This window comes from Phyllostomus hastatus, unplaced genomic scaffold (assembly GCF_019186645.2).
Source record: "Phyllostomus hastatus isolate PE091 unplaced genomic scaffold, TTU_PhHast_1.1 phas_scaffold_60, whole genome shotgun sequence".
In the NCBI taxonomy this organism is placed as follows: domain Eukaryota; kingdom Metazoa; phylum Chordata; class Mammalia; order Chiroptera; family Phyllostomidae; genus Phyllostomus; species Phyllostomus hastatus.
Window position 1 is genome coordinate 15,234,530 of NW_025334038.1, and position 16,523 is coordinate 15,251,052.

General features: G+C 39.6%; 1 non-coding gene across 1 annotated transcript; it reads left to right on the forward strand.

The window, feature by feature from the left end:
- The first annotated feature begins 5,680 nt into the window (after positions 1-5,680).
- Positions 5,681-5,787, forward strand: LOC123810536. The gene has a single exon (XR_006784263.1). It is a non-coding gene; the product is annotated as a U6 spliceosomal RNA (small nuclear RNA).
- The last annotated feature ends 10,736 nt before the right edge of the window (positions 5,788-16,523 follow it).

The window sequence follows — 16,523 nt, forward strand, 5'->3', positions numbered from 1 at the left end:
TCCTTCCTTCTGCTTGCTCTGGGCTGTCTTTGTTGTTGTTCTTTGAGTTCTTGTAGACGTAGGGTTAGGTTGTTTGTTTGAAATGTTTCTAACTTTTTTTAGGTAGGCCTGTATCTCTATGAACTTCACTCTGAGGACTGCCTTCGCTCTGTCCCATAAGTTTTGGGTTGTTGTAAGTTTATTTTCCTTTGTTTCCAGAAACCTTTTGATTTCTTCCCTAATTTTATTCTTGACCCATTCATTGTTTAATAGCATGCTATTTAATCTCCATAATTTTGAGTGCTTTGGGTTTTTTTCCTTGGGGTTGGTTTCTAGCTTCAGTCCCTTGTGATCCAAGAAAATGCTTGGCATGATTTCAATTTTCTCGAAATTGTTGAGGCTTGTTGTGTGTCATATCATGTGGTCTAATCTTTGAAAATGTTCCGTGTACATTTGAAAAGAATGTGTATTTCGCTTCTTTGGGATGGAGGGCTCTGTATATATCAGTTAAGACCATTTCATCTAGGGTATTGTTCAATGCCACAATATCTTTGTTGATATTTTGTTTGGAAGATCTGTCCATTTTTGACAGTGGGGTGTTAAAATCCCCCACTATAAATATGTTGCTGTCAATATCTTTCTTGAAGTCCTCTAGGATTTTCTTTATGTACTTGGGTGCTCCTATTTTGGGTGCATATATATTTACAATATTTATGTCTTCTTGGTGGATTCTTCCCTTGAGTTTTATGAAGTGACCTTCTGGGTCTCTTTTCATGGCCCTTTTTTGGAAGTCTATTTTGTCTGATATGAGTATTGCTACCCCAGCTTTTTTTTCCTGTCCATTTCCTTGGAAAATTTTTTTCCAGCCCTTCACTTTCAGCCTGTGCAGGTTCTTTATCCTTAGGTGGTTCCCTTGTAGGCAGTATATGTGTGGGTCATGTTTTCTTATCAATTCAGCTATTCTATGTCTTTTGATTGGAGCATTTAATCCATTTATGTTTAAGATTATTATTGATAGGTACTTATTCATTGCCTTTTATGTACGTGTGTTTCTCTCTCTCTCTCTCTCTTTCTCTTTTCCTTCCTTTCCTTAAAGCAGTCCCTTTAGCATCTCTTACAGAGCTTGTTTGGTGGAGGTGTATTCTTTTAGACTTCTTTTGTCTGGGAAGCTTCTTATTTGGCCTTCTATCTTGATTGAGAGCCTTGCTGGAAAAAGTAGCCTTGGTGGCAGACCTCTGGTTCTCATTACTTGGAATATTTCTTGCCATTCTCTTCTGTCTTGGCGTGTTTCCATTGAGAAGTCAGCTGTTAGCCTTATTGGGGCTCGCTTGTATGTTATTTCCTGTTTTTCCCTTGCTGCCTTTAATATTCTCTCTTTGTCTTGAAATTTTTCCATGTTAATTATGATGTGTCTTGAGGTGGGCCTCTTTGGGTTCCTCTTGATTGGGACTCTCTGTATTTCCTGGATTTTTGTGACTTTTTCTCTCATCCAATTAGGGAAGTTTTCCATCATTACTTTTTCAAATAGGTTTTCTATCCCTTGCTGTTCTTCTTCTCTTTCTGGTATCCCTATTATATGGATATTATTTTGTTTCATATTGTCTTGCATTTCTCTTAATCCCTCTTCATTCTTTCTGAGCCTCTTTTCCTTTTCTTGCTCTTTCTGGGTGTTCTTTTCTACTTTGTGTTCCAATTCGCTAATCCAGTCTTCTGCTTCATCAATCCTGCTTTTCATTCCTTCTACTGTGTTCTTCAGTTCAAAAATTGTATTCTTCATTTCCTCTTGGCCCTTGTTGATAGTTTCTATTTCCTTTTTCATGTTGATATAGTTTGCAGTGAGTTCATTGTAGCTTCCCTGTAGTTTCTGGTAGCTCGTTGTGAGTTCATTGAGCTCCCTGATAATCATTGTTTTGAACTCAATATCTGATAGTTGAGTTGCCTCTGTTTCATTTAGCATTCTGAGGCTTCCTCCTTTCCCTTCATTTGGGAATTGTTTCTTTGTCTTCTCATTGCTGGTGAGACTCTTCTTGTTAGCCTTTGTTTCTTAAATTGATCTGTTCTGGTTCCCTGTGATTATGGTGTGAACTTCTGTGGTAGAATACCTGTGAGATTCAGTGATGCAGTCTCCTTCATGTATTTTGGTGTTCACAGCTTCCCCCTACTCTTTTTTGTGATCATTTGGAGGAGTAAGGCAAAATGGTTTAAGAAAGCAAGATGGTATTATATAATATTTACATTAGCAGCCAGTGGAGAAGAGATGGGATATCCTTTGGCTACTTATAGTGTTAACCATGATCTTCCACCCTATTAGCCACGTTTTAGAAAGGATGGAAAGAAGATAAGACTCTTATTGGGGAGGAAAGGATTGTTAGTTGGATCTAGAAAGCTGTGAGGCTGTGGGAGGTCAGATTCTGAGGTAGGGTGAGAACAAAGATTAGTAAATAGGAGTAGTATGTAAAAGAATAGAGAGAACCCCCACAAGAATATAGTTCAGGAAATTGACAAGTGGGCTGAGATCAGGGATGGGGTATTGAATAGTATTTACAATTGTATGAACTAGGTCTTATTTACAGTAATATTAAAGCAATAATCTTGTGGCAGAATCTATGAGATCTAGATAACAAGAATAAGGAATATAGAACCTTGAGAGGTGTACTAGTGGAACAGAAATGAAGGACAGTAAATTATCAACACACTGTGACTGAGATAACAGGGGGAACCTATCAAATGACAGTATAACCAGCCAAGCAAAGAAGATTATACAGAAATAAAAAGAATACCAAAATACTATTAAAATAAAAAATGTTTGAAAAGTGAGAAAAAGATAATACAAGTTTGCAGTAACTTGCAAGCTCAAAAAAAAAAAAGGGAAAAAAGCAGAAGATAGAATGTAGGAGAGATAAATTTGGAGTGGAAGGAATAATACTAGGATGAAAGGAAGAGAAACATAAGGAATTGAGAGATATAAAAATAATAATAATTAAAAAATAAAAAGTCACTTAAAAAACAAGATAAAATCGAACAAACAACAGCCAAAAAAAAAAAAAGAAAGAAAGAAAGAAAGACCAAAAACAAACAAACAAACAAACCCTTCTTGTTGGTTTCTAACTGGCTAGACCAGTTTTTCTGGTCTTGCTGGCTTCAGCAGGCTGAGGGGCTTTTGGAATGCTTATCACTCCTCCCAGAGTCAGTCTCTGGGGCACTGTCCCCAGGGCCAGCAGGGCGCTCTCCCTAGAGCCAATCTAATGTTCCCCAGCAGGACCCTGGAAGTGGGTAAGGGTGTTCCTGAGCATGCTCTCCGGAGCTTACTGCCGTGGTCTCCAGGGCTCCGGGGCCCTCAGAGCTCTCGTGTCTTTTCTGGGTTTATGGTGCAAGCTCCGGGGATGAAAAGGAGCTGTGCCCTTCCCCCAAATTTCACCGTGATTGGCTCTATGTTCTTGGGTAGGCTCCGGATCTTTTCTGGATTCATGGTACAAGCTCCAGGGATCGCAAAGGGGCAAGCATTTCCACCAATTTCCCCATTGCCTGTTCCAGGAACCCCCAAAGCGCTGCGTTCCTTCCGGGTTCACAGCACGAGAGTCCGGAATCCGAAGGGGTGCACGCTTCCCCAATTCACCACCTCAGGCTCCAGAAACCCTGAACCCCCTTGCCCTTTCCTTGTTCAGGGCTGCGAGGTCTGGGTTTTCCACAGATCCACACTCCCACTGGGCAGGGGGTGCAGACGCTCACCCAGGCTGTCCCTGGTGGGGCAGGTTGGTGGCAGTCACCCCTCCCAGGGCTATGTGTGGGTGCCTGCAGCTCTTGCTCAACTGTCTTCCAGTCCAACTCCCCTCTCTGTGCCTTCAAGCAACAAGGCCTCCCCTGGTGTTGCTCAACCCCTGTTGTCTGGGGACGGAGCAGCGACTCTGCTCTCCTGGGTGCCCTGGGCCTGGGAGCACCGGGCCTGGGGGCTGCAACCCCCTGGTCCTCGCGCTTATCCCTGTGTCCTTGTTGTCCTGAAGCAGTCCTCTTACTGTCTGTTTTTTCAATGTCCGCTATAATTTTTGATGTCCTCTTTTCATAAATGTTTCGGTAACCTAGGCCCCTTGCTCTGTTCCTCCGCCAATCGGCAAGTTTCTCTCCCCTGCACAGAGGAAGGGGATCACCCTCCCTCCAACAAAGCCTCCATCTTGCCCCTCAATATTCGAATCCCTTCTTGTTTAAAAAAAAATGACAGTACATGTAGATGAGTTGTGTATTTGTATTCCAAGCTCTAGGGAATCCACTCATTTTGTAAAAAAGTTAACTCATGTGGCGAGAATACATGAAATGGAATTATATTAGTCCCGGTTGGTATAGCTCAGTAGATTGAACTAGGGCTTCGAACTAAAGGGTTGTTGGTTTGATTCCCAGTCAGGGCACATGCCTGGGTTGCGGGTCAGGTCCCCACTAGGGGGTGTGCGAGAGTTAACCACTCATTGATGTTTCTCTTCTCTTTCTCTCCCTTCCCCTGTCTCTAAATAAATAAATAAAATCTTAAAAAAAATGGAATTATATAAAATGCTCAATTAAAAAAAGAGATGGCTGTAAAAGAGGGGAAGTTTATAAAGAAAAAAGAGCAAACACAGTGAGCATGGACTCATTAGAAATATAAAAGTATAAACGGTGGTAGATCCATAAAATGGAGTATTATTCATCAATAAAAAAATGGGTGCTCATGTTGCAAAAAATATGGAGGAATCTTAAATAAATATACTTAAAGAAAAAGCCAATCTGAAGGCTACATTCTGTATGATATGAAGTATTTTTTCCAAATGGCATCTTAGCCCATTCTGGCTTCTGTAAAAAATAGCAGAATTTGTCACAGTTCTGGAAGCTGGAGAGTCCAAAATCAAACCTTGAATAGATTTGGTGTCTGCTATGGGCCCACTTCCTGCTACATAGTCAATGGGCTATCTTCTTGCTATGTCCTCACATGGTAGGTAGGTTAGAGAACTCTCTGAAGTTTCTTTTATGACACTAATCCCATTCATGAGGACTCCATCATCATGACCTAAGATGCCTCTGAAGGGTCCTACCTCCAAATATTGTCTCATTGTGGATTAGGTTTCAACATATGAATTTTGGACAGGAACACAATCATTTAATTTATAGCAGATGAAAAAGGGTACTGGTTGCCAGTGATATGGGGGAGAGGTGAGCTGGTGAAGTATAGGGGTTTTTTTTAGAGTGGTGAAACTGCTCTGTATAAATCTGCAATGATGGATGCATTTTTATGCATTTGTGAAATTCTATAAACTGTTCAATGCCACGAGTGAAACTTTATGTAAACTATGAAGTTTAGTTAATAATAATTACATTATTTCTACAATATTGAGTTTTGAGTGACTTTTATATATTTTAGATGCAAGTCCTTTGTCAGAGATGTGGTTTGGAAATTATTCCACTTGAAAAGTATTTTAAATATTCCATTGTATGAATGTAACCATCACAGGAATGTAACCAATACAGGAAACTCTGTATTGGCTGTCATGGTGGGATGGGCATATGGAACCATATATACTATTTGTTCAATTCTGTTAAATTTAAATTGTCCTAAAATAAAGTATATTAATTATTTTTAAAATCTGAGTCTAATTTGTCCTCATTTTACAATGAGGTTAGAGGGTTAGTTTATCTTTTTATATTTTTCCATATTTAAAATTTATTATTTCCCTATTTTAAATGTACTTTATTGCTCACTTTTATAGTAAAAATTGAATGATGCAAAGATTAGTATATCCTCTGAGCAAGGATGAAACACAAATTTGTGGAGTATTCCATCTCTTAAAACTATATTTATAGTTTACTTTTTAGAGGAGTTTTAGATTCATAGTAAAATGAGCAAAAGTACTAAATTATTCTACACCCAGATTGAGAAGATGGAGGTGAGGTATATTAGAGCACAGCCCAGTTCTCCCTGTGCCCACCTGGAACACCTAGCCAATCTTCTGAGGGACAAATTGAACAGTCAATGGGATGTAAGCTTCTATGAAGTTTGGAGGTCAAATATTGTAGAGAACATTGAAAAACAGATGGTGAAGAGATTGCACTGTGACAGTAAGGTCCCTGGGATCTGCCCAGGGACCTAGGCCACTGTAATCCCCAGCCGGCACCTGCCACAGGATATGGGGAGGAGAGAGTTACATCACCAGCTCCCTCCCCTACCAGAGCAGGGAAGGTAGTCCACTACCAGGAGGGACCTGGATGCTGGAAGTCGCTGGGGGGAATAGAGAGGAAGTAGAAGATGTACAGAGGTGGTACACATCTCCTAGGACTGTGGATGCTGGCACCAGAGAAACTGGGGAGCCAGGTGACTCCTGGAGAAGGGAGCAGTTGGGCCATGTTGGACCCGGACTTGAATAGTCTCCAGAGTGGTTGGAAAGCTGGGTTGTGTGAAAAGCCGTGTGCTTGTTAAGAACTGTGGATAGCTGCTTTGTAAGGAACTCTGGAGCTGGCTTGCCTCGAGGGTGATTTGAGCTGTGTGCCCAGAGGCTAAGTGGTGACCAGAACTGCATGCCTGGGCTTGACTTGTGCTGTGGGCCCAGAGGTTTAGTGGCTGAGTGGAACAGCGGGTCCAGGCCTGACTCGCACAGGCCCAGAGAACGAGTGGCTGATTTGAGCCTGGCAGCTCATGGAGGACCTGGGCCAGAAGCTAGGCAACTGTGAATATTGTGGTTAAGAGCTGGTCCCCATCCTTTTGAAACTATAGGAAGGGAGAAAAGTGAAGCCCAGTCCCCTTCTTCCTGTGGCATCCAGGAAGAAGCAGAACTCTGAACAGGTCTAAAATCAGCAGGAGGCTTATATTTTTTCCTTTATCTTCTTTTTCCCCTTTTTTGTTCCCCCAAGTTAGACAATAAGATGGGGAATTAGGAAGGGTCCAGAGACAGATTCAAAGGGGGAGCACAAGGCTAATCCCAAAAACTGAGAAACTGAGACAAATGTGACTTTGCTATCCCATTGAGCTGACATTATTGTTTATGTATATTATTATTTTTCATTATTGTTACCACTTTTATTTCCTTAGTATTTTTAAAATTTCTCTTCCATATGTTTAGTTTTTCTCATTTTATCTCTCTGTTTAATTGCATTGTTTACTGGTTCTCCTTATTCTCTCTTTATTGTATTTAAATTTTCCTCCTTTCACTCCACTCATGTTCTAATAACACACTAATCCTTATTGTGTACTTTCTATTCTGGTTAACCAAATCATATATTTCTTGGCATATTATTGTTGTTCCAGCACTATTGTAAATAATTGTTGTTCCATACAATTGTACATACTACACAGCAACCCTCTCTGATCTTAGCCCACATCACTTATTCCATAGCATTATTATTGTTGTGGTTAAATCTATTCTATCTCACATTATGCCTACTTTCTATGCTTTACTCTCACCATATCTCATCATAAAAACTCACACAAGCACTCTGCTTTTTGGATTCACCTCACGATCCTCCTCCCCTCTAACAAGAATCTTATCTCTCACCTTTTATAAAAAGTTGGGTGAAATATCACAGTTAATGCTATACTTATCCAAAGAATCCTTTATCTCTTCACTGCTTGCTGGTATTTTAAATCCCATAAAATACTCTCCTGCTGTCTTAATCCATTTTGCCTACCCATTACATTGACTACATACAAGAATAGGTAGGAGCTGCAAACATCAGTATACCTGCTGGAGGAGAGAAACCACCAACAAAGGAACCACCAAAATCTAAAAACCCAAGCACAACAACAGAGCCCACACAAACAGAAGAAAGAACAAACCTAGAGCATCCAGAGAAGGAGACCAAAGAGACCACACCACTGGATCTCACAGAATTCCTACCACAGAAGTTCACCCTAGAAAGACAACTAGTAAAGCAAAATATCAGGAAGTACAGAAACAAACAAATGACAAAAGAGTCATCTAAAATGGGGAGACAAAAAAACAACCTGCAGTCAAAAGGAATGGAAGACTCCCCACTAAAAGAGCTAAAAGAAATGAAGATAAGCAAACTATCAGATATAGAATTCAAAATAATGGTTATAAAGATGCTCAAGGAACTCACAGACAACTACATGAAACTGAGTGAGAACTACAACATTATGAAAAAGGAAATAGAAATTATAAACATAACCAGGAAGTAATGAACAACAAAATCACTGAAAGAAAAAAAATACTAGAAGGATTTACAAGCAGGCTGAATAAAGCAGAAGATCAAGTCAGTGAGCCAGAAGACAGGGTAGAAAAACCACACAGAAAGATCAAGAAGGGGAAATGAGACTGAGAAAAAATGAAGAGATGGTAAGGGAACAGCAAGACAGAATGAAATGTAATAATATCCATATAATAGGGATACAGAAGGAAAAGAAGAGCAAGGGCTAGAGAACATGTTTGAGAAAGTAATGATGGAAAACTTCCATGATTGGATGAGAGGAAAAATCACACAAATCCAGGAAACATGGAGAGTCCCAATCAAGAGGAACTCAAAGAGGCCTACTTCAAGATGCATCATGATTAAAAGGGGAAAATTCCAAGACAAAGACAGAATCTCAAAGGCAGCAAGGGAGAAACAGGAAGTAACATACAAGGGAGCCTGGATAACACTAGCAGCTGAATTCTTAATGGAAAGGCTCCAAACAAGAGGAGAATGGCAAGAAATACTCCAAGTATTGAAAACCAAAGGCCTGCAACCAAACCTACTTTATCTAGCAAGGTTCCCACTTAAAAAGGGAGGCCAAATAAGGAGTTTCTCAGTCAAAAAAAGTCTAAAAGAATACACCTCCTCCAAACCAGCTCTGCAAGAGATGCTAAAGGGAATCCTTTAAGAAGAGGAAGAGAGAGAGAGAGAGAGAGAGAGAGAGAGAGAGATGGAGGGAGGGAGGGAGAGAGGGAGGGAGGGAGGGAGGGAGGGAGAGAGGGAGGGAGGGAGAGAGGAACACAGGTACAAAAAATGGCAGTGAATAAGTACCTATCAATAATAACCTTACATGTAAATGGATTAAATGCTCTAATCAAAACACATAGAATAACTGAATGTATAAGAAATCATGACCCACACATATACAGCCTACAAGAGACCCATCTCAGAAGAAAAGACCTACACAGACTGAAACTGAAGGGCTGGAAACAAATATTCCAAGAAAATGGACAGGGGGAAAAAAGGAAAGCCAGGATAGCAATGCTCATACCAGACAAAATAAACTTTGAAAACAGGTTCATAAAAAGAGACCCAGAAGGTCACTTCATAATACTCAAGGGAAGAACCCATCAAGAAAACATAAACATTGTAAATATGTATGCACCCAACATAGGAGCACCCAAATACATAAAAAAAATCTTGAAGGACTTCAAGAAAGATATAAACAGCAACACAATTATAGTAGGGGACTTCAACACCTCACTGTCAAAAGTGGATAGATCTTCCAAACAATATATTAACAAAAATATTGTGGCATTGAACAATGTCACAGATCAAAGGAACTTAACTGATATATATAGAGCCTTTTATACCAAAGAAGCAAAATATGCATTATTTTCAAATTCACATGGAACATTTTCAAAGATAGACCACATGATTGGACACAAAACAAGCCTCAACAAATTCAAGAAAATTGAAATCATATCAAGCATTTTCTCCAACCACGAGGGACTGAAACTAGAAACCACCCTCAAGGAAAAAATTAAAAAATATTCAAACTCATGGAGATTGAATACATGCTATTAAACAATGAATGGGTCAAGAATGAGATCAAGGAAGAAATAAAATACTTTCTGGAAACAAATCAAAATGAACTCACAATAACGCAAAACTTATGGGACATAGAGAAGGCAGTCCTGAGAGGGAAGTTCATAATGATACAGGCCTACCTAAAATAGATAGAAAGATTTCAAATAAACAACCTAACTCTACATCTACAAAACTGGAGGAACAACAGCAAAGACAGCCTAGAGCAAGTAGAAGGAAGGAAATAACCAAGATCAGAGCATAATTAAACAACATAGATGCTAAAAGCACAATTCTAAGAACCAATAAATCCAGGAGCTGGTTCTTTGAAGAAATAAATAAAATCAACAAGCTTTTGAGCAGACTCATTAAGAAAAAAAGAGAGAACACCCAAATAAACACAATCAGAAATGAAAGAGGAGAGATTACAACTGATACCACAGAAATACAAATGATTGTAAGAAATTACAACAACAAACTATATGCCAAGAAATTTGAAAGCCTAGGTAAGGTGGACAAATTTCTAGAAAAATATAATCTTCCAAAGCTGAATGATGAGGAAGCAGAAAGGCCGAAAAGGACCAATAACAGCTGATGAAATTGAAGCAGTAATCAAAAACTCCAAACACACAAAACCCTGGACCAGACAATTTAATGGGAGAATTCTACACAGCATTTAAGGAAGAGTTAACCCCTATCCTTTACAGACTATTCTAAAAAATCCAAGAAGATGGAAGATGACGAAACTTTTTTTGAAGCCAGCATCATCCTACTCCAAAAACCAGATACCAACATAATAAAGAAAGAAAACTTCAGGCCAGTATTGCCGATGAACATAAACACTAAAATCCTCAACAAAATATTGGCAAACCACATTCTGCAATACATTAAAAAGATCATACACCATGACCAAGTGGGATCCATCCCACAGATGCAAGGATGGTACAATATTTGCAAATCAATAAATGTAATACATCACATAAACAAAAGCAAAGACAAAAATCACATGATCATATCTATAGATGCAGAAAAAGCATTTGATAAGGTACAGCACCCATTTTAGATGAAAATACTCAGCAAAGTGGGAATAGAGGGAGCATTTCTCAACCTAATAAAGGCCATGCACCTAGAGACCTACAGCCAACATTCTCAATGAGGAAAAACTAAAAATTTTCCCACTAAGACCAGGAACAAGACAAGGTTGTCCATTTCCAGCACTTCTATTCAACAGAGTATTGGGAGTTCTAGCCATAGCAATCAGCCAAGAAAAGGAAATAAAAGTCATCCAAATGGGAAAAGAGGAAAGAGAACTCTCATTGTTTGCAGATGATATGATAGTGCATATAGAAAATCCTGGAGACAATACTAAAATTATGAATTTGCCAAATAGCAGGATACAAAGTCAATATTCAGAAGTCAAAGGCATTTTTGTGTACCAACAATGAAATATCAGAAACAGAAATCAGGAAAAAAATTCTACTTGATATAGCATCAAGAAAAGTAAATTACCTAGGAATAAACCTAATCAAGGACGTAAAAGACCTGTGCTCAGAAAACTGTACAACACTGGTGAGAGAAATTAAGGAAGACAGAAACAAATGGAAGCATATACCCTGTTCATGGATTAGAAGAATTAACATCATCAAAATATCTTTACTACCCAAAGAAATTTATAGATTCATTGCAATCCCAATTAAAGTACCAATGGCATATTTCACAGATATAGAACCAACACTTCAAAAATGCATATGGAACCATAAATTACCCCAAATAGGTGCAGCAATTTTGAGGAAGAAGAGCAAAGTAGGAGGAATCACAATACCTGACATCAAAACTGTATTACAAGGCCAGTGTCATTAAAACAGCCTGGTACTGGCATAAGAACAGACATATGGACCAATAGAACTGAATAGAGAGCCCAGAAATAATTCCAAGTCTCTGTGGTCAATTAATATTTGACAAAGTGTGCAGCAACATAAAATGGAGCAAAGATAGCCTCTTCAACAAATGGTGTTGTGAGAACTGGACAGCTACATGCAAAAAAGTTGAGACTCAACCACCAACTTACACCATGCACAAAAATAAATTCAAGGTGGATAAAAGACTTAAATATAAGTCATGACACCATTAAAGTCCTTCAGGAGAACATAGGCAGGAAATCTCACATATTCCACACAGAAACTTTTTCACTGACATGTCCCCTAGAACAAGGGACATAAAGGAAAGAATAAATAAACGGGACCTCATCAGAATAAAAAGCTTCTGCACAGCTAAAGAAAACAGCATTAAAATGAAAAGAGAACCAACCGTGTGGGAAAACACATTTGCCAATGATACCTCAGACAAGGGTTTGATCTCCAAAAATATATAAAGAACTCACACGACTTCACTCTCAGAAGACAAGCAACCCAATTAAAATATGGGCAAAGGACTTGAACAGACACTTCTCCAAGGAGGGCATACAGAGGGTCCAGAGACACATGAAAAGATGCTCAGTATTGCTCGCCATCAGAGAGATGCAAATTAAAGCCACAGTGAGATACCACTTCATACCGGCCAGAATGGCCATCATAAACAAAGCAACAAACAAGTGTTGGAGAGGTTGTGGAGAAAAGGGGACCCTAGTGCACTGTTGGTGGGACTGCAGACTGGTGCAACCACTATGGAAAACAGTATGGAATTTCCTCAGAAAACTGAAAATGAAACTGCTTCTTGACTTGGCAATTCCACTGCCAGGATTATATCCTGAGAACCATGACACACCAATTGAAAAGAACCGATGTACCCCAATGTTCATAGCAGCACAATTTACAATAGCCAAGTGCTGGAAGCAACCTAAGTGCCCATCAGTAAATGAATGGATCAAAAAAGTATGGTACATTTACACAATGGAATTCTTGAAGGAGCTCCTACCCTTTGGGACAGCATGGGTGGATTTGGAAATCGTTATGCTAAGTGTAATAAGCCAGGCGGTGAAAGACAAATACCATATCATCTCACCATTAAAACAAACTTAATCAGCAAAACAAGGACTTCTGGCCAACATGGAAATGTAGGTAGACACACTGTGCCTCCTTGCAAAACCAAAAGGACAACAACAAATTTATTTATTTATTTATTTATTTAAATATATTTTATTGATTATGCTATTACAGCTGTCCCATTTTTTCCCCTTTATTCCCCTCCACCCTTCCCACAGCCTCCCATTCCCCCTCTTAGTTCATGTCTATGGGTCATACATATAAGCTCTTTTGCTTCTAAATTTCCTATACTATTCTTAACTCCTCTGTCTATTCTAAACCTACCATTTATGCTATTTATTCTCTGTACCTGTTCCCTCATTCTCCCACTCCCAATCCCCTGCTGATAACCCTCCATGTGATCTCCATTTCTGTGGTTCTGTTCCTGTTCTAGTTGTTTGTTTAGTTTTGTTTTTTGTTTTTGTTTTATGTGTGGTTGTTAATACTTGTGAGTTTCTGTCATTTTACTATTCATATTTTTAATCTTCTTTTTCTTAGATAAATTCTTTTAACATTTCATATAATAAGGGCTTGGTGATTATGAACTCCTTTAACTTGACCTTATCTGAGAAAGGACAATAAATTAAAAAAAATGCAAACAATCAGAACAGAAAATTGAACTGTATGTAAGTTTGACAGCCAAGGAGTTAAAGAAGAAACATTCATCCAGACCTGTAGGAGGGGTGGAGATGGGCAGCCAGGCAGATAGAACTCTCTGCAAGGCGCGGCTGGAGGACCGGGGTGGTCAAGTCAGCAGCTGGCAGACTGGATAGTCTCATATTCTCGTTCAGGTAACCTGGGAGGCACAAGTGGGAAGCGAGATAGACGGGGCAAGCTAGGGTTCCATAGTGAGGAAATAAAACCTCAAAGCCTCTGACTGAAAACACCTGTTTTCAGGGACGGCAATGGAAGAAACTCCCAGCTTCATAGGAGAGGTTGTTGGAGTGATCCACAGGGTCCTAGAGTGTACACAGGCCTACCTACCCAGGAATCAGAACCAGAAGGGCCCAATTTGATTGTGGGTAGTGGGAAACCAGCAGAGCTGAGCAAGTGGCACTGTTCCCTCTCTGACCCCTCGCCCACATACAACCTCACAGCTCAGCTATGAGGATTGCCCCACCCTGGTGAACACCTAAGGCTCTGCCCCTTACTATGTAACAGGCTTGTGCAGACAAAAAAGAAAGAAAGAAAGAAAAAAAAGCTGAAATGAAAGAACAGATCAAAGCTCCACAAAAAAATACAACTAAGCGATGAAGAGATAGCCAACCTATCAGATGCACAGTTCAAAACACTGGTTATCAGGATGCTCCAGAAACTCACTGGGTACTTCAACTGCATAAAAAAGACCCAAGCAGCAATGAAGGTTGCATTATGTGAAATAAAGAAGAATCTACAGGGAAGCAACAGTGACAGGAAGGAAACCAGGACTACTCAATTCAAGGGTTTGGAGCAGAAGGAAGAAAGAAACATTGAACCAGAACAGAATGAAGAAACAAGAATTCAAGAAAATGAGGAGAGGCTTAGGAACCTGTAGGACATCTTTAAATGTTCCAACATCCAGATCATAGGGGTGCCAGGAGGAGAAGAGGGAGAGCAAGAAATGGAAAACTTATTTGTAAAAGTAATGAAGGAGAAGTTCCCCAATCTGGCAAAGGAAATAGACTTTTGGGAAGTCCAGTAAGCTCAGAGCGTCCCAAAGAAGTTGGACCCAAGGAGGAACCCACCAAGGCACATAAGAATTACGTTAGACAAGATTAAGGATAAGAAGAGATGCTTAAAAGCAGCAAGAGAAAAAGAGAGAGTTACCTACAAAGGAGTTCCCATAAGACTGTCAGCTGATTTCTTAAAAGAAATCCTGGAGGCAAGAAGTGGCTGGAAAGAAGTATTTGAAGTCATGAAAGGCAAGGACCCACATCCAAGATTCCTCTATCCAGCAAAGCTTTCATTTAGAGTGGAAGGGCAGATAAAGTGCTTCCCAGATAAAGTCAAGTTAAAGGAATTCATCATTACCCAGACCTTATTATATGAAATGTTAAAGGGACTTATCTAAGAAAAAGAAGATCAAAACTATGAACAGTAAAATGACAACAAACTCACAGCTATCAAGAACAGAACCTAATAAAACAAAACAAAATAAAAACAAACTGAGCAAACAACTAGAATGGGAACAGAATCACAGAAATGGAGAACAGGTGGAGGACTTTCAGTGCAGGAGTGAAGGGGAAGAATGGGGTAAAAGGTAGAGAGAATAAGTAACATAGATGGTAGGTAGAATATAGACAGGGGGAGGTTAAGAATAATGGAGGAAATATAGAAGCCAAAGAACTTATATGTACAAACTTTGGACATCAACTAAAGGGGGGGTAATGCGGGTGGGAGGGGGTGTGCAGGGCAGAGGGGAATAAAGGCAGGAAAATGTGCAACTGTAATATCATAAACAATAAAATATATTTAAAAAGTAAACAAACAAGCAATGAAAATATAACCAAAGACATTGTAATGAAAAACAAACTGACAGTAATCAGAGGGGAGAGAGGAGAGGATAGAGGAGAGGGAGGGAAAGGGCAAAGGGTTTACAGGAAGAACTAAAAAGGACACATGAATAAAAACAAAGGGAGGTGGAAACAGGGAAGGGAGGTGTGGATAGCTGGAGTGTTGGGGAGGGGTGGGGTGCAAAGGGCAGAAAACTGTCCTTGAACAACATTTAAATTCAAAAGTATTAATTAAAAAAAAAGTTCTTCTACACCCTGCCCTGCATAGCCTCCTTCAATATCAACGTCCTCCATCAGAGTGGTACATTTGTTACAACTGAGGGAGAAATCATCACCCAAAGTCCATAGTTTACATTCGTGTTCACTCTGGGTTTGACAAATGTATCCACCCTAGTGTATCAGAATTATTTTACTATCCTAAAAATCTGTGCTTCAATTACTTGTTCCTTCTTCCCTGTAAACCCAATGGAGATCTTTGTGGTGCTGGAATAGTCCTGTGTTTTGATTTTGGTGGTGGTTACACAAATATCCTTGTGATAAAATGATAGAATTATACACAAACAGTGTACTAATTTCAATTTTTGGATTTTGATGTTGCACTATAATTGAGATAAAATCATTAGGGGAAAGCACTGGAGGGTACTCTCTGTACTATGTTTGTAACTTCTTGTGGTTGTGTAATTATCTCAAAATAAAAAGTTTAAAATACTAAATGTCTCTGCACTGAAAGAAAATATGGCACCAAATTTCCTGAGACAGGTTTATAAAAAGAAACCCAACTTCCTTGGGATCTCTGCTCTTAGTTGTATGTAATATTGGTAACTAAGCAAACATTGGTGGTGTCAACAAATGGTTTCTGCCACCAAGAGTTTCATTCTGGTTTTTAGTGAAGGGGTGACACCTTATTCTAGTGAAGTAGCTGAAGTGTTGCCTGCTCCATTGCTGCTGTTCTAGGGTTACACTTGAGGTTGGGGAAACTGTCCAGAACAAGTACTCCACTGAGCTGAAGGGAAGGCTCTGGCTTATACAGAGAGAAGTTACTGCCCCAGTCCCTAATTGGCCCCTTTCCATACAAAGGAGGACTACATAGCCACACAGATTCATTCAGATAGCACTGTCCTGATTGGCTGTCTCCATGTATTCTGATTGGTTGTCATGGAGCTGCTCTGATTGGTCATTGAAAATGAGGACATGGGTGCACAGCTCCAACTGGATCAGGAAGGTCTTAGTCCCATTGGTCAAAATAGGATTCCAGAAACTCCTTTACAAGTGTTGCTCAGATGGCAGGAACACAGGGCAG